The 20,305-nt window shown below is 51.7% G+C and overlaps 1 protein-coding gene across 5 annotated transcripts in view; it reads left to right on the top strand.

Annotated features, from left to right (window-relative positions):
• CASZ1 (castor zinc finger 1) overlaps positions 1-20,305 on the top strand; it is a 280,280-nt gene that overhangs the window by 112,200 nt on the left and 147,775 nt on the right. For all 5 annotated transcript variants that reach the window (XM_061347954.1, XM_061347952.1, XM_061347957.1 and 2 more), the window contains one exon: positions 5,644-5,787. The gene's annotated coding sequence lies outside the window, so the exon portion shown is untranslated. The remainder of the gene's footprint in view (positions 1-5,643; positions 5,788-20,305) is intronic.

Here is a 20,305-nt window from a genome sequence, read left to right as displayed (position 1 = left end):
AGCGAAAAACATTTTCATGCCGCGACACATCAAATAGGATTTTGAATTAAGATGAAGATTCCCCCCCCCCCCCCCCTTTTTTTTTATCTCTGCAGTTCGGGTGAAAGGGTTTGCTTTCTCTATTTCATAACCCTTTTATTTAAGTAGGAAGAAAGATTGATGGGGAAAGCCTTTACAAGTGACTTTTGCCTCATGTCATGTCATGTGTCAGGCAGTGCTGGTCAGGGCACCCCTTGGTGTGTGTTTCTGGTGGTGGTTTGCTCCAGTGGGCAGGCAGTGAAGTCTTGAGACTGGAAGCCAGCGCCAGCCCCGAGCTCCTTGTCTGTCAGACTTGCTCTGAGGCAAGTGCTGTCTCCTGCTGTCTGAGCATCCCTGGCACGGGGGGCTCGTCTCCCGTGGAGCTGCTCTAAGGCTCCCAGGCAGTGGGCTGTGTCTAGGGGAGGGATAGAATGACCTTTGGTGGGGCTCCAGCACCCGCTGGGCACAGACACTCATGGGCCCAGAGCACGGTGCAGGAGCCAGTTTGGGCTCATCATGGCGCTTTGTCCATGGTGTGGGGTTTTCTACGTGCTTCTTGGCCACAGTCCTCTGGGAGGGAAGTTTTATTTGTGGGTTCGAGCAGTGAAAGCACTGCTGACACTCACCCCACCTCCTTGGAATTGTTTTCTGTGCCCATTGGGTCATAGTCTGATCCCAGCTACAGCTGGGAAAGCACAGAGCTGTTCCTTGGGAAAATGGAGCATCTCCAAGCAGAGCGTCGCAGTGCTGGGGTGAGGGTCCAGCCACTTCCTCCCTCTGCTGGGTGGCTGGCAAGCCATGCCCAAAGCACCAGACTTTTGCAGGGTTTTACTGCACCTATAAAGGACCACAGCTTGACCCTCCCCACTGTGAGCAGCAGGTCTTGAGGCTCTGTGTCATGAGGGGATTGGGTACAAGTGGGGCTCAGTGACAAGTGGAAGTTGCCACTGGAGCCAGACATCAGTGCTGGAGTGCCAGGACACTGCTGCCGTGTTAGAAGCCTTGAGGCTGCCACTGGGGCAGGGGTAGATGTTCATATGTCTGATGGAAGGTGGGTTTGCACTGCTGGAACTGGAGTCCTGTGTTCTCTGCTATGGGGAAAGGGAAGGAGAAGGGGAATAATGCGGGTGGGTGTGCAGGGAGGGCAGCAGTGGTCTCCTCTGAGCCATTAGCCAGGATGTGAAATTGGACCTGTTACTTTTGAGGAATGTAGGGCAGTGGAGAGGAGATGTTGTGTGAACGTGCACGCGGCTCTTGCTTCAGTGTCCTAGGCAAATGCCAGAGCGTAGGATGGCAAGGAGTAGTAATTACCCCACAGCTTCAGCTCCACCACTGCACTCTTTGATCACTTATTACTTTTCTATTCCTTCTGCTTCTTGCTGTAATTGTTACAAAATCTCTCTGCTTTGGGAGGGGTCCAGGACTCCAGGGCCCAATTGCATCTGCCCTGATTCAGAAAGTGGGTCATGCTGCTTGGTCTGGGAAGAAGATACTCATCTTGCTTAGCATGATATTTATTAGGAGATAGGGAAGGGAATGCAACCGCGCTGTTGCCTAGAAAATTGCTCTGGGGGGATAGCGAAGGACTTGTGAGGGCAGAGCACAGGAGGTTCTTGCACACCCGGTGCCTGCTGAAGCTTTGCCACGTTCTCCATGCCTGCGCTGCCGCTTCCCTCCCACCAGGACATGGTGCCAATGGTTGGAAGGGTGATAGTGGAACTGGGGACGAGGAAGGGACTTGTGGCTGCTCCCGTGCCAGGTGTTGATGGGCTCTTTACCTTCCTTGGAGTAGAGGCTGGTGGGAATGGAGGAAGGGGAAGATCAGATGTGGTTTGCTCATAGGGACATGCTGTTCTCCCAGTAGCAAGGGAAGACCTAACCTGGTTGGGTTGTGATGTGGACAAGGGACCCTGTGCCTGCACCATTCCAGAAACACAGTGAGCCTGGGTGCTCGCTCCCTGCTAAGACCAATTGGGAAACATGGATCCTGGAGTAGTTTACTCTGTGGTGTATCTATCTCTCATTAAACAACAGAGAGAAGGAAACTGGCTAGAAGCAGCAGGTGATGACCCACCCAGTGGTGGTGCAGCAGGGTCCCACAGCAGGGACTCTCCTCATGGGGGGTAAGAGCACAGCTCATCCTGCCAGGCTGGCTGGGCCTGTGCTGCTGCTTGTGTGAAATCACCCTCGGGATTATCCAAAGGAAGAACTGGCAACTCCAGTAACTTGGAGGGCTGGATCCTCCACTCATTTAAATTGGCATGACTTCACTGAAGCCACTGAAACTGCACTGATTTTACACCAGGTGAGGATCTGGTCCGGAGTCTTCTGAAAGAAGAAGACAAAGAGGGCATGAAACAGATTTGATAGAGCCCACTTACAAGCATGGGGACTCCTGAGCTGTCCTCAGTGGAGAGTGGGTCATTTCCTTACATCTTGGCCAACTCAGAAGGGATCTGGATTCTTGGGACTATGGCAAATGCCAAAGCTTAGCTTCCCTGGCAGGATGAGGGACCCAGATCTTTGCCAGCACTTTGAAATGCATGTTGGCAGGGTTTGATGGGAGCGTTTTCTGCTCATGGCTTTTTAGGGCAGCATGGTGAGAGGGTCTGGAGACACAATGAGGACCCTCACCTTCTGATTTGGCGTGGTTTAAACCCAGCCAGGCTTGTTCTCTTCTCCTGTCCCATCTTTTCCCATACATTCAATTCCACCAGTATCCCCTGTGGCATGTGCTGCCCCTGGCTGTGGCTTTAGCCTTTCACCACTGCCACCACAGGTTCTAATTCCTCTGAGATGATGGGAGGAGAACCTGCGCTTCAAGGAAGTTGAATAGCCGGCATCCGTGTCCCACATGACCGCTCCATTGGGCAGCATTAAGTGCATGCTTCCAGAGAGGTTGTTGGTTCCTGGTGTGGCAGGCTGATTTTGTTTTCCCAGGTCATTCTTAGGTGGGGGTATTATGGGATGTATGTAAGAAGGTATGTCACCCGGTGTTTCTAGAGGAGGTTGTTTGCTGTAGCACCAGGCTCTTAGGACTTGCAGGGATGCACTCACATCCGGGGTGGATCTGGACAAGAGTTTCAGCAACTCCTGGTGCAGCAGCTCAGGGCCGGAAGTGAAGAAGGGGTAAAGTATCCAGCTGAAACTCCTGTGGGATGTAATTACCTGAGCTGGAAGCGGGCCAGGACAGCAGGTATCGTGCATCATCTGCTGGTGGTATCAGAAGCAGCCGGCATGGCAGGAGGAGGTGGTCAGGAGCCGGGAGTGACGGTGTTGGTGCGATAGGGCCGCTCCTTGCGGCTGCCTCTGTGGGCACTCGGCATAACGGCTTTTGAAGTCACTTGGTGTTTGTTTCCATGGTGGTTGTGTGCACGTACCACGGTGCCTTTAAAATGCTCTTGGGAGCCTACAGCCCGTGGATGGATGGCCCTGTCCTGACGCCCATGCAAATGCTCCCACTTTTTCCATTTAAAACGAAAAGAGGAAAAAAAGCTTAAACAAAAAGGAAAAAAAAAAAAAACAAGGAAGAAAAAAAAGAACAACAAAGGAAATTGACTTCCCAAAAATTACACTAAGCTCACATTTGAGGCCTGGCACAAATCCATCACAGCCAGGAAGCTCAGCATTAACCAGTGCACTCCCATGGCTGCTGGGAGGGGTTGCACTCTGGCACCACAGCCCGAAGCTTTAGAAGTTGGGGGCTTGGGGATGAAAGTCCTCAGCGTGTCCCTGAAGGTGTTTTCATGGGCCTCCATGCACCCAGAAAAGCAGCATTAGGTACAGGGGCAGCTTCAGGGTGAGGGTTAACACCAGGATCCAAGAGCTGATCCCAGCACCTGAGCAGGGCTCCTTGCACCAGGACTTTCCCCTTGGGCTTTGTGTTGGAGGAGCAGGGACAGGGCGGTACAGCAGGTACCTGCCAGCGGCTGCTGAGGAGCCTGGAGACTTTACACCCTAGCCCAGGCTGCACGTGAGGACAGAGTTGACTCTTCTTTGCTCCCACTTGCTCATGACACAGCACAGCATACATCAAGGTGATTGACAGCCGCAGTTCAGTTCAGGTTAGAGGGGAAGGGATGGGGGCAGCGCTGGGGCTGGGTGAGCAGAGGAGCAGGTCACAGGAGGAGGCTCCAAGCAGAGATCCTGGCTGGTGCAGGGGATCAGAGGTGGCCTGAGCTGAGGGGATGGAGGGGGGCTCACAAAGCACCCGCTGGGCCTGAGCTGTCAGTGCTGTGTGTTCACTAGGGCTCGCTTCACTCATCAGTGCTGGAGAAGTAAGGAACAGGCTCCTGTAGCCACTGCTGTGAAGAGGCCGAGAGCGGGACGAAGGTCCAGCCCTGCTCCTGCCGTCCCTGGCTTTGGTGGGTTGTAACCTGCTTGTGCTGTGAGTTTTCACAGCTTTGGGGTAGCGCAGGGAGAAGGCTTCACGGCAGAGCATTGATAGCATCTCATTGGGGAGGCTGGGGGAGGTCGGGATGTGTTAAGGCTGAAAATATTTACAGGTTTTGAAGTTGAAACGCAAACAGGAAAAGCCCTTTAAAAAGTGAGTGTAGTGGATATTCAAAACAGGGATTGCCATGGAAACGCCACAATATTTGCTTAAATTGACACAAAGGTTGCTGGTTGCAGGGTTCTGGCTCCTTTGGCTCCATTTTCTTTGGCCCGGCACCTATCACAAATTGATCTCAACAACCCGCTTTTGTTTTGCTTCTTGTATTTTTGTCTGATGGGAATTAAGAACAAACCACCACCAAAACTGCAAATCCCACCTCGGGACGGGGCTGAAGCTCCTGAGCCTCTGTCAAATGTTGGAGCTAAGGACTTGGTTTAATGTTGTGGGTAAGGTAAAAAGTTCTTGTTCTTTTAATGTGTGAATTTATCCATTTCCTCCCATGCAGGAAATGGAAGGGAATTGTCTTTAACAGTCTCGGGAAAGCGGGGAGAAGGGTGAAACCTGTTGCAGAGGTGGCAGTGTGCATCTAAGGAGCACAGGAAGGGAAGTGGGGCTTGTCCAGCTCAGACTGAAGTTTGGGAGGCTTGGTTTTAGCTCCCAATTCTGCCTCAGCTTTGCCAAGTGACCCCTGACAAGTCTCTTACTTTCTGTGTGCCTCACTAAAGTGGAAATAATTCTTCCTTTGTGTCTGTAACGTCTTTGGGGTTGAAGAATTCCATCTGATGTGGGGGTGCGCAGGGCTGGCTCTAGAGCTCTGTCAGGCAACACAAGAGGACCATTTCCCCATCATCTCACATGTGCTCGGCTGGTGATGGGGAAGCTCCTTGCAGTAAGTGGCTTAGGACTACAGGCTGCTCCTGCAGCTGACTGACCTGGAGTTTTCCCTAGGGAAAGTTGGAGTGTGTGGCCCACTGGATAATCACCTGGGTGGTTTGTACCTTGACTTCTGCATGGCTAGAACCACACATGGCAGAGAAGGAGACTGGAATGCAGTGTGTTCGGTGGGGTGTGCAGTGCCTTGCCTCTCTGGACTGTTGTGTGTGACCAAGGCAGAGGTCTGTGGGTGGCTGTGGCATTTGAGGTCGGCGTCATTGCCTGTGCTCGTGATTCACCTGAGCTCTTGGGCTGCTCAGTAAGGAATATTCATTTCCTTTTGAAACTCTCCTCAGGGCCAAGAGACTTCACCAAGTGAAGGGAAGCCATCAAATTCACACTGTTTTCACCTGAGACCACCTGCAAAACAAAGAGCCTGACTTCTCTCCTGGCTTTGCACACTGGAATGGACCTTGAAGCCGGTGACTTCTCAATGCAAGGTACTGACTTGTTCTGTGATCAAACTGTCTGCTCTGAAGTAGGACTGGAGTGAGTGATTTTGGCTCTCTAGAGCCTCCATTCCAGCTCCTGGGAAATCTGTAAGGTTTAGAAGAGCTGCTGAAAGTCATTGGCTTGGGTGGCGCTGGTGTGTCTTGGGCTGGCTTACAAGTAGGACTGGGTTTACCCCTGCCATCGCTGCCTATTTCTGCAGACACAGGCACCCAGCTGACACAGCAAAGCACCAGTTTGAACAGCTCCCTCTCTCAGCTGCCTTCTCCTAATGAGCTGCTGTGCAGTATTAGCAATTAGGTAGGTAGTGTGCCAGAACTGGCTGCATGGGAGTCCCCTGGGTAAGTATTGTGTGGGACAGTTTCTGATTGACTTGTTTCACGAAAGAAGAGGAGTTTGAGGATGTCTGTGGTCACGGTGGGAAAGTCAGAAAGGTTGTGAGAGGGTGGGACTCTCTGTTTCTGAAAGCCATTTTACTTTCTTCACTGCTTGGCTCCCATCACAGCTTCTCCACAAAAAAAGGTAGGGCACAACATGGGTGGAAGAAAGCCACTGTAGGATAACACCAGTGGGATAATGTATTTCTTCTTAATGTTTTGGAGATTTGAGAGGTACCTGGTGGCAGTGCCATACTGCTGCACTTAGAAGGGGTGAGGATCCTTGCTGTGGCTGGGCTTTGTATGATGTTCTGTCTGCTCTTGGGGGGGGGTAGAGGTTTTCTCAAGGGGTATCTCCATACTTTGTTGGCACCAGTGAGTCATGGTGATGCCTGAATGAAGATGAGCAACCCAAAGTGCCTGTGGGGATCGTGTATCACCGTGTTCCTCTGTCTTTTGCTGCTGTGCCACAGATGATAGTTGGGCAAAGCAGCGTTTCCAACGCTGTTGTGGGTCAGAGGTACAGCTGAGACCTGAACTGGAAGGATTGGGGTGAAGGGACTGTATTGGCCTAGCAAGAGGGAAGAGGAGAAAAGTCACAAGGCTGAGATGTTGGTCTGGGGCTTCATCCCTGGCTCTGTGTGGCACGGGGGGAATTTACTCGTTCTCAGTGCTCTACTTTAAAGAGCAACAGCCATGATCCTCTAAGGCTCTGCAGAGCTTAGTGCCTGCCACGTGTTCGGAGCCTACAGACCTGAGTGCTTTCAGTAAACCTGCCAGGAAATACAGTGTGCTTCAGGATGGGATATGGGTGAACTGTGCCTTCCCACACCTTCCTCGTGCTGAAACTCCTCCAGGGTCTGGCATGCTTTATTTGGAAAGCTTGGTTTTGAGCTGTTAATGTCGGGAATTCTGGCCTTTATCCCTGAGTGAGCTGCTCTGGTGCTGTGTCCCCTTTTAGAGCAGCGGCACACGTCTTCCCAGAACCCCAGAGGCAAGAGAGCTTCCCAAATCAGAGCTCTGCCCAAGGGGATAAGGTCGTGGAACATGAAGAGCCTTGAGGTTTTGTCACATAAGATACAGATTCTCAAGTTTGACTACAGCAGGTGAATTTTGCACCAAACATCCTTATGTGCCTCTCCAGAGAGGCCCAACATCCATGGGGAATAACTGCTGTGGAAGCTGCTGCAGAGGTTCTGGGTCCATTTTTCCATCAGAGGGAGCTTTTCCAGTAGCTCCTGGTGTTGCAAGCCCTCATGTCCATCTGGCATGGGCCTAGGATGTGCAAGACCTTTGAGGCAGGAAGGCAAGAGGAGGAGACAAGGTATATAAGGAATTCCTTAAGTGCTGACATGAACCTTAAGGTCCAGGTTCTTGCAGATCAGTAGTCCTCGATGTTTGCCTTCTTCTGCTGGGTGCATTGCCTGTACAGAGCTGAGTGTTCTTCAGGGGCTGTTTTCTGAGGGGCAGAAGCTCATTAGAGACAATGGAAGTATTTCCTTTGACTCCAGCTGTTCTCTGAGGTGCCCCTAGTTGTACAAGCATCACTTCAGTGAAGGAGATGCATTTAGCCTCTCAGGCATGTGGCTTTGCTATCGCTCATGCTCTGGACTAGAAATCCCTGTGTTCCAGTCTTCAGCCCTGGAGCAAGTTGTATGGCTTCTACTTTCAAAACAAGCTCAATTGACTTTGGGCTACAGAGGCTGTTTGCACGTTCTCCAGAGCCCATCCCTAGGCTGTGATTGCTTTTGCACTGTTTATAAGCACAAGCTGGCTGTTTAGTCCTAGAGCTGGAAAGGTTGGAGGGAGTTTTCTTGTTTGGTTGATGAAGGGGAGCCTTTTTGTGGGGAAAAATGTGGGAAAATGATTAGAAATACCTGCTCTGTCTGTGATTCAGTTGACAAAACATTTCCCCTTGCTTCAATCTGAAAAGTAAACCTAAAGTCAGGGCTTAACTTGGGCTCACTGTGCTGCTTGTGCTGGGATCCTGGGGATCACCGCATGGGAGCGAGGTGGGAACCCTGCCTCATGCAGTGCTGCAGCAGGCCCAGCCCAGCCAGCCCTGACGGCTCCGATCCTGAGCTGGGGAATATGAAACAGCCTTGCAAAATCATTGTGGAAATTTACCCGCCTGTGTATGAAATCAGCTTGCCTGCCTTTGCCAGGAGGAGTTTAACTTGCCCATTAAAATATACATCTATTTATGTATTACTTGTTCTGTGAGAGAAAATTTTCCCAGGCAGTTACAAAACTCAGTCTAGACTGTAACGTGTGGCATCTGGTGGTAACATGCCATATACATATATCTGAATACAGTATCTACTGTATCACCCTGCTTGGGAGTTAATAGCACGTATCTGGATTATAGCAAGGGCTTTCCATTCACAGCACGCTCTCACTGGATAAAAGTTTGGCCCGGTTCCTGCCTGCACTGGTCTGAATGGGGCTCTACCCTGCCTGCTTGTACCCAGATAAAGCAAGGCAGGCATTTCCATGCTGCCTGTTCTGACCTGTGGCCCCACGGTCCACCTAGGCTGGAGGCAACAGTTGTGGGGCGCAGCTCTTCCGGTAGGGCTGAGTTGAGGACAGGGAAAGATGTTAAAAGCCTGGCTGGGATAAGAGCAGGGTTGTCACATCCATCTGCTCAGGCCCTGACGAGCAGCTGATCCATATTGTTAACATATTGCCTGCCATATGGGCTAGCTCAGCTCTCCAGGAACGCTTGGGAGACCTGACCTCTAGTGTGACAAGATGTGAGCATGAAGGACGGGTTGACAACAGCCCTTGGGTCTCGGAGTGTGAAACTGTGTTCCAGCCACTTCCGCTGCCTTCCCTGCGCTCCCTGGCGCTGTCTCTCCCTCCCTCTCTTCCCTCTCTTCTCCCTCGCAGAGGGTTTTTCCTCCCTCCCCTGTTTTCCGCATCCCTGGTCTGCACTAGATCAATGACCTTCACTCATAACCAGACTGGACAGTTCTGACTCCCTCCCCCGGGCCTTCGATCAGATGTTTGGTTGGCGGCTGTGGAAAGCTGAATGGGGGAAGTCAAAGGAGGGGAAAGATGATCATGTGCTTGGCAGGCCTTATAGCCGTCCTTCCCATATGTGGCCTGGCAATGGGGCTGAAGCCTGATCCACTAAGGTCCTTAGCACCTCTGGCTCATGTGGACAACGGCACATGCTCCTACAGCCTCCTCAGAGAGGGCCAAGTCCAGCAATGGGGTCTAGGCAGGTTGAAAAGGCTCAGAGGTTCAGGGAAGGGCCCTGATGTAGAGTTTGAGGAGGAAACACTTGGGAGACACAGAATGATTTAGCCTCAAGCTCAAGGTAGGCGCAGCACAGCCCAAAGCCCTTTGTGAAGCCTGGCTGTGCCCAGCAGCAAGTGATTTTGCACTGCAGCATCCACATGAGGGGGAATAGTTGGACGAGGTGGAAAAGCTGAAGAGGTTTTCTAGCAGTGCGGAAGCAGCTTAGCAGGATCCCTCCCTCATGGTGAAGGAGGTCTGAGTGCAGAGCCTGTGAGGCAGTGATGTCCAAGCACAGAGCTCATGTGTGTGGATGTGTGCAGCAGCTTTTAGCCCTAAAGAAGCCCAGTGCTTAAGTGAGGGATGAGATTTGCCTGGGTGAGCATCACACAGGAGACCAGCATGGCCCAATAACACAGATGGAAGAAGGAGGTTCAGTACTGGAGGAAACAGGACCAGGCCTTTATGGGTTTAGACCTTGCTTTCCCTGCCACCTTCAGTCACTCTTCTGACTTCATGGTGTTCTGTGTTCTAGAGCCATGCAGATGGAGGTGGCCAGCTCTTTCCTAACGCCTCTGTCTTCACACTTGAACTTTATGGACGGTAAATCCTGGCACTGTTACAGCAAGCACGAGATTTGCCATAAACCTCAGCGGAGTCAGGATTTCAGACCTGGCTCCTCAGAAAAGGAGCGGGATGTTTCCCAATCTCTCTTACCCATCAGGTCTGTGAGACCTGCAGGCATGACTTACCTGTCTCTTAGCCTCCCTAAGTAAGGGCTGCCTTTCTTTTAAACGCCTGTCCCGTGAAAGTCAATGTCCTCAAAAAAGCTGGGATTTCACTGCTCTCCATAAAGCTTTTAGGCCTGTTTAGGGTCCTTCCTCACCCTCCTTCCCCATACATCTGCAATGCAATGAGCATTCATAGTGTTTATTTGTAGAGAGGAGCCCACTGAGGTATTGCAAAATAAAACACGGTGATGAGTCGTGGTTTATTTACTCAAGCCTCACTGATGTAACAAACCTGATTTTATGCTAATAATGACTCAGAAGCAGAGTTGGGAGGAGAAGCCAGATCTCCTGATTCTTTTAGCCAGATCTCCTGATTTCTTTAGCCAGATGACAGTATTTCTTCCTTAGCCTTACTAGATTCAGCAGCAGTTCTCTCAGCTGGGATGCAGGAGGAATTCCATGGCACCCTGATGAAGGAGGTAGCTAAAGGAACAGGTTAATAGGGCTCTGCCAGTTGCACATGTAGGGACAGTTCAGCTCTGACTGTATATGAGGCTGTTTGTCTGTCCATAAGGCAGCTATCCAGTGGGAGCCACCCCTGGCGCTGCCCTGCCGGAGTTCCTGAAGGAAAACCGGTTGGAAAGCACTTGGAGCAATCAGCGTGAAGTATGCACCCGAGTGTTCGGGGGAAATGCATGTTCAAAATGTGGTTCTTAGAAATCTGTTGATAAACCCAAAAAATGTGAGAAATGAGCAAATAGTGGGAGGTGAATGTGGTCTGTTCTCTGATGGCTTCTCCTGGGGCTCATTCCAAAGCTGGTGCTCAGCCCATGGGGCAGTGCTGGAGGTGAGCCTTATCTCACTACTTGAGCTGAATATGGAAGGCCTGTTTTAGCATATTGCCTCTGACAAATTATGTATTAATGCTGGGGCTTTTTGCTGTGGTGTTATTACTGCAGTTACACATTAACCATTAAGAGCCACAGGTAAGCCATCTGCTGAGGTAAAGCAGCAGAGCTGTGTTTCAACCTCTTCTTTTGCCAAGGCAGTTTATGATCTGTCCCAGTGTCTTTCTTGTGATTCTTGCTGAGTTTGTCTTAGCTGTACATTAATGGAACATACAAGAGAAGAAGAGGAGAGGACAAACTAAGGTGAGTTTGAAAGTAAAATGAGCAAACAATATTGCTAGACTTGTCCTTTCAGAAGTCAAAAGCTACCCCCCCTCCTCTCCCCAGTTATAAAGCTTAATAACAGCGAGCTTTCTATGTGTTTAGGATGCACAGAGATCACATTGCAGGTTGCTGTGCCCTCCGAGTGGGAGAGCAGAGGGAGCAAAGGGAGGGATAGCACTGTACAGACGTCGTTGTACCGAACAGAGTTCTGATGTAACCTGCAAGATCTCAGGCTTTAAGAAAAACACGAAGCATTGCAAGGTTGACAGGAGTTGGCACATGGGAGCAATTCCTGCTTGATTATCACGTCCCTGAAGTGTGCTGACCTAGGGAACAGCCTACTCAGGGACCTGGTTGCCATCCTCCCTCGCCAGGGCTAGTCACAACAGGAGCTGAAGGCAGTTGCCCTGAAGGCCAGGGGTGTTTTAGTAGGCTTCTTTTACCCAGGTCACATACGAGGTGGGGCAGAGGGGTCTGTGCTCTCTGACAGCCTGCCTTCGAGGAGCTGGTAGCTGGGTATCCTTGATCCCTGAGAGAGGGACAAAGGTAGAGATCTGTCCTGGGGATGGAGTGAGGAGAGCTTCTTGGCATCTTTGACTGCAGCAGCAGAACCCAGTGCTGCTGTCAGCCCTGCTTGTTCCCTGGATAGTTGGGCTCTGGCTTTCCCCCCCAGAGGCTCCTTCCTTTGCACATGAGACTGTTGTATCCCTGTCTTTCCCAGCCCAGAGGGAGCTGCTGGACCATAACGGTTACTTCCTCCTTCCTCCCCAACTTCCCAGCACTCCTAACCTGCGGGTGACCAGCAAGGGGGAAAGTGCAGCCACCCTCCCCTGGAACAGGCTATCCAAGCAGGACCTGAACAAGGAGCAGGGACCATTCCAGGTTCTTCCCAGGACCCCACGAACATCAATCAGCTAGCAGCTTCTGGGCTTGCTCTTTGAACCCTGCCACGTTAGCTACCATCCCTGTATCCTGTTCTTTCCTACCCACTTGCTCATTCCCCTGTGCCACTTTTTATGGGTTCGCCAGAAAGGAGAAGAGATTTTTCTTTCCCTTGTTTGCTTCACTCCATTACTCCCATCTGTTCATGCAGGCCCTCAGTCCCTTTGTTTTTCAGTCCTGTGGATTTGGGTGCTCTGTTTGCTCTCTGGGATGCTCTTGTGGACCAGGCTGGTGTGGGAAGGAGGGCTGGTGCACAGGCCAGCACAAGGGGTGGGGGGAAATGTGCCTCTTCAAATTAATCAGAGTTTTCTCCTCCAGAAATGCTAATGGGGGAAAAGCAATTAAAGCAGCCTGGTTTTTATTAAGTAATCTGTGTTAAGAGCTTGTAATGAAGTTTAGTGCCGCTGTGACTCGATATTTCAGCTTCATCGGTTTGAGTCAAAACAATCCAAAGTGGGAAGGGAGCGAGGAGGTGAGCTGCTCCCCAGCTTTCCTGTGTAATGTGACCATGACATTCTTCATCCTGCCCTGGAAGGCTGCACTGCATAAGGAAGGGAGCTTTAGAACCTGCACACACAAGCTGGATGGCTTAAAATACCTGTTCTTTAGTGGGGATGACTCTTGGAACAGCTTTTGTCTCGTTTCTTGGGGTAGTTGTAAATACCAAGTTTTCCATAAGGTGCAATGAGGGATTGGAACTAAGGATCTTAAGGTCCGTTCCAGCCCTAACTATTCGATGATTCTATAACTAGGACAGCAGAGAGGAGGTGGGATCCTCCAGAACCTCTGAACAGGTTCCCAAAGCTTTTCCAGCATCTGGAGAAGTTTTATGTGTGAGGGTGTAAATGATACCAGTCATTCCTGTCCTCTGCACCTCTGGGCCTGCGCTCACTGCCCTCTGAGCAGCACAGGATGGCAAAGCACCAGGGATGCGAGGATGTGGAAGTAGCCCATCTCCTCCCCCTCCCCTTCCTCCCAAGGCCAGGAGAAGGCAAGAGGAAGAAAAGGGCAATGTCTCTTTAAACAACTCCATGCCAAGCCTTTGCCGTCCTGTTTTATCTGAAGTCCAACCGCATGTTGTTCCAGGGCCGATCCGCTTTAGCTAATTAATAATCTGACAGGAGCCACCCAAGGGATTAGCTGCTGAGACGAGCCAGACCAAACCCCCAGCAAATGAGCCCCGCGCTCCCGGGGGACTCGGAGGTGACTTTGGGGGGCAGGGGGCTGCACCACATGCAGAAGGGTGTCGAGGGCCTGAAGGGGATTTATGGCATGTGGGAAGGTGAAGGGGGAGGTAAGGGGTTACAATTTATGAGATGTAAACTAATAAATCAGTTAGTTGAGGAGGGGAAAGGGGGAGCACCAAATTAAAAGATAACATCTTAAAGGAGCAGTGTAAATTGATGGTGTTCCCAGGCAGGGGGTACCAGGAATGCTCCCAGTTGGAGCTTCCTCTGTACTGGCTGGCTGGTAGAGAGGAAGAGAGAAAAGGCTGTTGATGGTCATGGAGGGAAAGGGAGAAGCATCTTCACACAAACAGATGATGGGGTGGCTTTTGTGGCAGTGAGATGAAGGAGGGCACAAAGCCACCTCTTGGTTCCAGAAGACAGGGGCTGTGGTACCCCTGGCCTGGGTAAGGGTGTGCATGGTCATCCTTTGCACTTAGTGCTCCCAGTTCAGCTTCCAGCCTTCTGGGGAGATCTTTGGTTCCCTACTTGTTGAATGAGATTAGTGGAGTGGGTCAACTTGGAGCCAGGCAAATCTCAGTTAGAAGAGCTGTGTGAGGACAGTGTGATACATTCTCTTGTCCAGATTTGTCTCTTCAGGCAGTGATGGGGTTTGGAGTTTGCTGCTGAGGCAAGTGTTTGGTTTCATTGTGGATGCTTGCAGAGGTCTGGGGCTTCCTGGTGGTAAAGGTGCATTTCAGATTCTCCTCTGATTTCGGGAGCTCTGTGCCTGCTGGCTATGGTAGTGGCCTTGGGTATTGGTTTTCCCCTTCCTCCTCCACTGACCAGTCCCAAAGCTGTTTTGCCTGTTGCTTTTCCATAGGAGTCCTTTCTGGTGCCTTGAAACCTCTCCTGGCCCAAGGTTCTATCTGAGAGCATGCCCAGGCCTCAGCTCTCTCTAGGGGCTGCTCTAATGCAAACAGTAATGCAAGATGGGATTTCCAAAAGCCTTCTTAGGGAGATTTGTAATCCCTGCCCCATGACGGTGCTAGACACAAGCTAATGGAGAGGGACCTGTGTGAGCTCTCTGCCGACCCAGAGCAAGTCTCTGAACCCTTGCCAGAGGCCAAGCTCTTGACATTGATGTCTGTAAGGGCAGGAGATTCCTTTCTTTTCTCCATCCCCACCTATCGTGCAGCAGGCCTGGGGCAAAGTGGTGCCTTCCCTACCTGGGGCTGTGGCTGGGGAATGCCTCTTTGCTGAAGGGGTCTTGGGCTCATGTGGGAGCTGCCCTGGAGTGCAGAGCCTGCAGATCGCTCTTCCAGTGGGGCAGCTGCATTAAGCAAGCCAAACTCATCCAACCTCTATATAGTCCCTCTAGAGAGCTACCTTGCAGCTTGCAGGGTCCCCAACAGAGACATATTGGGCTGGGACAGCTTCTTGTGAGCTCTGGAGGCAGGGAGCTGGGAGGGAGCAGTGCTGTGCCTTGATGGAGCTGAACTGCGATGCTGAGCCACCTTCCTTTCCATGCAGCTTTGGTAGGCTCTAGCTTGGGTTTGGGCTGCCAGAGTGGTCTAGAGCCACTGGAAACCTCTCTCTGCCCTTCTGCCAGTGCTGTGCCATCGCATCCCATCCCATCCCATCCCATCCCATAGCACCCCTCCTCGCCCCGCTGTGCTCACACAGTGCTGTGGCAGCGTGTGGGAAGGCAGTTCCGGAGGCTGGGCTGGCAGTCGCGCCGTCGCAGCCGTGGTTTGGCCTCCCTCCTGCAGAGCTGCCCGTGGCCCACGCTGCCTCCTGACCAACATCATTAGTGCGGGTATTTATATTTCATTAACAACATGAAGCCAAAATGGTATTAAAAGCAACACCAATGATAAATAGCTTATTAATAAACGGGGAACCGGCTGCACCACGCGCAGATTCAATCCCTTCCTAAACATGTCTCTACCACTAAAACCAGCCTTTTAACTCCTGCTGTGCCGGAGGGATTTAAAGGATGCTTTGGGGAAGGATGGGAATGAGATTGGGGGGGCCAGTGTCATCCAGTTTGGTTCTTACTAGTGCAGCTGACTTGGGGTGGGAGAAGGTGTCGATCACTCCAAGTGCCACTGGATTTCCACTGCTGGGTGGGACACATTTGGTTCTGTTTCTAGTGTAATATTGATTATGTTGAAACAGCAGTAGCACAGACAAGCAGAGAGGTTTAAGATCCAAATGGGTGTCTATCTTTGGTTTTACCATCCTCTGCCCTGTTTCCCCTGCACACCTCTCCCTGGCTTGGGCAGCACCATCCAAACAGTCACCAGCACAGTGTGTCCTGCCTGCACCAAGCCTGCTGTCTCGCAGTGATCTCTGAGGACATTCTCTGTCCTCATTCCTCCCTGTGTGTTTGTTCTAGGGATTAAGAATGTTAAAAACGTGCCTTTTCTCTAAGCTTGTCAATCAATTGATTATTTTGGGGTTTTGTTTTTGTTTGCCCCCAACTCCTTCTCTGAAAGAGCTTCCCATGCTCCTGCCCCACCCCAAGTACAAAGGCCCTTTTATTGCTCTTCCTGCTCCTTCTTTCAGCAGTAAATTAATTACCTCAAGAACTTGGATGACTTTGGAGTCAGAGGCTCCCCGTAAACCACCTCTGGGTTTCTCAGAGGAGAGGTTCCCCTCTCCAAACGCAGCTCCTGCACTTTCCCAAGCAGGAAAGCGGGGCTTTGCCTTGCTTGGTCACATTTGGGCCATGCAGCCCAAGCTGCTGCCTCCTTTACATCCAGACACATTCCTCCACTCCAGTGTGGACCCCCCTGCTCTCCCACATCCAGTGTCTGGTCAGCAGCACTGCAGCCTGCCCCCAGCACCCCACATGTGTTATCTCCAGAGGCAGCAGTGGCAGGTCCTGGGCATGCTCCTGGTCCCTGGTGCCTGCATAGGCATGCAGCTCCCCAAGCTGGGCAGCTCTCCAGTTGGTCATGCTCATGTGTAGTGCTCTGGCTGCATGCACCTTGCTGGCTTAGGTTGCAGTGATTGCAGGTTTAACACAATGACTGTGTAGTCTCCCTGCTGTGGATTGGTTTGCTCAGCTTTGAGCTTGCATCATGCAAGGGTTTACATAAAGAGCAAGACCTCTTCCCTAGCCTGACCATGTCTGAATGCCAGGTCTCCTTTGTAAACAGTGCACCATGAAGCATAATTTCCTGCCCTCCTGTTCCTAAGCACAGTGGTGGTCCTGAATTTAGGATTTGAGATGCAGCTGGAAACTTTCTGCCTCCTCCTCTCCTAGTCCTTAGGTCCTTCTGTTACAGATTGGATGGGAAGGGGGCACGAGAAGGCTGCAGAGCCAGCTGGACCCGTGTCTTGCACATGATGGAGAGCAGCTTAACCAGAAGAGTGTTGTAGCATTTGTTTGCATGCCAGTGTGGGCAGTATCATGGACTGCATGTCTCCTGGTCAGCTGAACTGTGCATATAGTGTCCTGGCAGAGTCATTTAAGAGAGGGAACTCATCAGAACCTGCCTGCTTCAGGCCCAGCTGTCTGTGGCAGGGTCTGTCCCTTACACGAGCATTAAGACACTCAGATATTCAGAGCAGGGAGGGGAGGAGGAGAGGAGAGAGAGAAACCAGGCATCAAGATAATCATGATTTCCCCAGAGCCATGTAGAGAACGCAGAGGCTGAAATCCAGCAGCATCTTTTCCATCTCCCTCTTGCCACAGCATCGAGGATAAACCAAACCCCCCCGGTGCTGGGCACCTTCGCTGGTCCCCAGCCCTCACCCTGGGGCTTCCCTGCCTGCAGGGAGCCTGGCAGAGCAGGGGCAGGAGGAGAACTGGCTGTGCCAAGGCTTCTTAGGGCTGAAGGTGACAGGAGTGGCCTTCTCCCTTAGTCCCTCTCTATTCCTGTGCTTTCTTTCCATACTTCTGGAATCTGTTACACGTAAACTACTGTTACCTGCTAGTTCTCGGGTGTTCTCTCCTTTGAATAACCAAACAAGGAGGCAAGGTCTAGAGTCCTGCTTTACACTAGCCTCTGCGTAAGAGACTCTTAAGTAGAAGGGAGCAGAAGCTTCCCCCATCTGCTGAGGCATATGGTTCATAGGAAGTTCTGACGTGCTCCTGGGAGGACCCTGTCTGCCAGTGAGGAAGGAGATTATTGTGGAAGCTGTCTCGCGTCAGCTCTGGGGATGAGGGATGAGGGATGTCTGTGAGCCGTGCCCTGTTTCATACCCTGACAGCATGAGAACAGCTAGACATGGCCTGGCATTCTGTGTCCAAAGGGTGGCTTCCCATGGGATGGGCAGGTGGAGGGGAGCTGATCCATACCCAAATCCCAAACTCTCACCCTTAGCACCCACCCCTACCAGTTTTACAGACTCCATGACCTGCCTGTTCCACTGCAGCTCTCTCCATGGAGCCTCTTCCCTTGGAAGGCATTTTAATCAAACTTGACTGAGGAGTGCTGAAAAACATGAGGAAGTAATTAGAAATATGAATTTACAGCCTCCTGGAGAACCTCCCTCTTTCTCTCTCTGCATAACGCCTGTGTTTACCCACATTTCCTACCGTTACCAGCCTCATTCTTCAAGCCCTCCTCCGCTTCACTGCCTTTGTCCAGAGCTGGTGTGTCAGATTTGTGACCCTCAGCGCTGCGGCAGAGGGAAGAGGGAAGACAGAGCCAGTTGTGGGCAGGCCTGTGGCCCTTGCTTGATGCAGTAATAAGGCGGTGGGAGGACAGTCCCAGGAGGAAGTTGCAGGTTCCCTGAAGGAAATTGGCTGGAACAGCCTCCCTGATTGTCTGTGATTTCCCAGCTAGATAGGCCCCAGGGGAGGGGGTAGGCTGGAGCAGGGTGGAATCAGCCTGGAAATCGGGATGGGCTGGATGCTTCCTCCATAAAGGTGTTATTTTTTCATTTATGGTGTTCTTGAGGGTCTTTTTTTGGTTTTCACACATGAAACCGTGCTGCTGGGAAGGGTCTGAGCTTGGATGACTGCAGGATCCGTAAGCAGCTCCTAGGGATGGTCATGTCCTCCAGCGTCATTGGCTCTTGCTCTGTGGTTCCAGCTTGTCCATCCTTCTCCTTTGTCCCATGTACCTGGGGTGAGTTTGTACAGAACAGAGAGCTTCCAGCTCTCCACTCAACACGCACCAGAGACTTTAAGCCCTTGGCAGAAGGGAGAGTGAGGAGAATTGTGTGGGTGAGACTCCAAACCCAGTCCAGTTGCCTTGGGCAGGAATTAAGGGGCAAGGTGTGAGCTGTGCGTGGGGGCAGCAGCAGAGCTAAAACACTCCAGCATTTCTCTCATCTGCACTTTGTTTCTTCTTAAAGCAGTAGGAGAAAGTCACTGGGTGCTCAGGAACGTGCTCTTTGACAGCCTGTGTGGGGATCAGGAGCAGCGCTGTGTTTGTTGGTGGTATTTAGCAGGAATGGGTGTATTTGGATGATCCTTCAGCACAGTAAAGAACAAGCTGCTTCTAACCAGCAACTTCTTTTCCTTTTTGAGGGTTAGGCCCTAGGGGGAATTTATTTCCCTTGTCCCTAAAGGGGCTGGAGCGCCAGCTGTCTCTGTGCAAGCAGGGAAGGTATTCCCTGTGTCTCCAGCAGGCATCTGGTGTGGGGTTGAAGGGAAGGCTCTGGAGCCCTTGGGGTTCCTGACTCAAATCCCAGTTTCACTCGCTGGAGCTCGCATCTCTGGACAGTAAAAAGAAACCAACCCCAACTGCTTTTCCCCAGTCTGCTATCAAAGAGGCTGCTACCGTGGCCCTACCCTGGGCTGTTTGGTGATGAAGGAGAGAAGGGGGAGTAGCACAAGTTCTCCCTCGGGATCCCCTCTTACGCTCTCATTTTCCTGTAACCACTTTGGTTTTGGGGCTAATTAAAGGCTCTGAGCAGTTTGCAGCCTGTGGGGTTTCTTTTATTTGGTTCTTCGGCAATTAACTTTTTTACTGAACAAAGTTTTGATTGAGCTGGGAAGGATCTGGGGCCCATGGCTTGGCTTCAACTTCCATAGTCCTGGGAATCCATGCTCTTTCCTCTTCCTCCACTGATAATTCCTCTCAGTGCTGTCCAAAGCCTTTGTGCTCTCTCCTCCACCTTCACTCTCACCAAGCCCCTTCTTCTGCAGAGAAAAGGGGGAAGCAGGACCCTTTTTGCCCCCTCTTCAGTGGGCCAGGAGCTCTTTATTCCAAGCTGCAGAGGCTTCCCTGTGCAGCGGTTTTCCCATGCCATAGTCCCAATGGGCTGGGAAGAACCTGAGCTGCAGGACGAGCCTGTCTGTGAGCAGCCATGCCTGTCCTGCTCCAGGGTCTCAGGGTGTTTGTGGGCTTAGTTCCCTCCTTGCCTGTGCCTCAGCCTTTCCTCTTGCTTTCCTTAGGAGAGCCCTGGGCTTCCATCTTCCCTTGTGGTCCATGGGGCCAAGGCTGCGCAGGCTGGGTGTTAGGTGACCACATCCTTGAGTCAGCCAGCCCAGCAGTGCCTGTTAGCCAAGAGCCTGTGCTGTGCCCTCAGAGCTGGTGCTTGCCCTCACCTCTCAGGGACTCCTCTTTGGATGACCAAGGTCATAACCCTGCACACCCAGCTGAAGGGCCTGATCCTATCTCCAGCTCTTTGCTGACTGCCTTGGCACAGCTGAAAGCACCTGACACATCATGCTGCACCGGCTCCTCCATCCCCTTCCCCATGGAGAGGAAGGGTGAACCTTTCCCACTGGGCTGTTTCAGAGCCCTGCACCCTGCTGGGCTCCCGCCAGGCACTTGCACGAGGTAACAAGTGTTGGATGCATTTGTTATGCTGAGGGTTGGGGCTTTCTGTTGTTATTTTCCCCGAGTGCTGTTTCCTTTGCTGCTCTGTGGTGGTGGAGGCAGCTGTCCCTTTCAATGAGGAGCGTGGGCAC

Source organism: Neopsephotus bourkii, unplaced genomic scaffold (assembly GCF_033783945.1).
Source record: "Neopsephotus bourkii isolate Nb327-2 ecotype Australia unplaced genomic scaffold, CSIRO-AGI_Nbou_v1 NB_333, whole genome shotgun sequence".
NCBI classification, from domain to species: domain Eukaryota; kingdom Metazoa; phylum Chordata; class Aves; order Psittaciformes; family Psittacidae; genus Neopsephotus; species Neopsephotus bourkii.
Note: the sequence above shows the minus strand (reverse complement) of the source record. Positions and strands in the feature narration are given on the sequence as shown.